At 53.6% G+C, this 1,140-nt stretch overlaps 1 long non-coding RNA gene across 1 annotated transcript in view; it reads left to right on the top strand.

Annotated features, from left to right (window-relative positions):
- LOC119469917 overlaps positions 1-762 on the top strand; it is a 2,527-nt gene extending 1,765 nt beyond the window's left edge. The window contains exon 3 of the long non-coding RNA XR_005198777.1: positions 740-762. This is a non-coding gene — a long non-coding RNA (uncharacterized LOC119469917). The remainder of the gene's footprint in view (positions 1-739) is intronic.
- The last annotated feature ends 378 nt before the right edge of the window (positions 763-1,140 follow it).

The raw sequence follows: 1,140 nt of genomic DNA, 5'->3' as shown, positions 1-1,140 counted from the left end.
CTGTTATACAAACACTGTCTTGACCAACCTATGCCCCCATTTTCTACTCTGCCAGAAGGAGAGACAACAGGCACCCCCGACACCTGCTCCAAGGAGGCTGTGGGTTGCAATCAGGGGGTTCATGCCAGGCTGATTGCAGGCCAGGTTGGGGACCTGAGAGTACTGGTGGATCCTTGGGGAATGTGCTAGAAGCTGCCTTGGAAAGGAAATGAGATGAGGGGCCTGTGGCCCCCTCCCAGCTTGGAGCCAGTTCTCCTCTGGTATCTGCAGAGCTTGAAATAAACCAGTGAAGCTCCCGATGCTGTAAATAGCAGCTCTTCCTGGCTCAAGAAGCCAGGTGCACTGCCCCACGCCCTGGGAGGCTGGGGTGCCACAAGACCTCTGCTGTCCTCTCTACCCAGCCCCAGTCCCACATCCTGGCCTGGGAAAGGGTCTAGACTCTGAGGGCCGAGTGGGGCTGGCTGGGGGCACAGCTGCACCCCAGTAATGATAGGCCCAGTGCTAGGGGATGCCCTTCCCTAATGTTAGAGATGTGATGTGAATACCAACAGCAACAAGAGCTGGTGTCTACTGAGTGTGAACCAAGCGCCAGACACAGCCCTAAGTGCTTGCCAGGTACAAATTCGTTTAACCATCAGACCCACTCATTCTCCCCTTTCACAGATGAGCAGGTTGAGACACAGCAGGTGTGGACCCAGGTGGCCAATTCTCTTTTTATTTTTTATTTTTTGAGACAGAGTCTCACTTTGTCGCCCAGGCTGGAGTGCAGTGGCTCAATCTCTGACCACTACAGCCTCCGCCTCCAGGGTTCAAGTGATTCTCCTGCCTCAGCTTCCCAAGTAGCTGAGTCTACAGACACATGCCTGGCTAATTTTTTTTGTATTATATTTAGAGATGAAGTTTCACCATATTGGCCCAGCTGGTCTCAAACTCCTGACCTCGTGATCTGCCCGCCTTGGCCTCCCAAAGTGCTGTGATTACAGGTGTAAGCCACACTGGGCCCAGCCACGGCCCATTCTCTTAAGCTCATGCTATACCATGGTTCTTTTGAGATGCAGTCTCACGGTCACCCAGGCTGGAGTGCATGGTGTCATCGTAAGTCACTGCAGCCTTGAACTCCCAGGCTCAAGTGACCCTCCT

Source organism: Cebus imitator, unplaced genomic scaffold (genome assembly GCF_001604975.1).
Source record: "Cebus imitator isolate Cc_AM_T3 unplaced genomic scaffold, Cebus_imitator-1.0 Scaffold1018, whole genome shotgun sequence".
Lineage (NCBI taxonomy): Eukaryota > Metazoa > Chordata > Mammalia > Primates > Cebidae > Cebus > Cebus imitator.
Note: the sequence above shows the minus strand (reverse complement) of the source record. Positions and strands in the feature narration are given on the sequence as shown.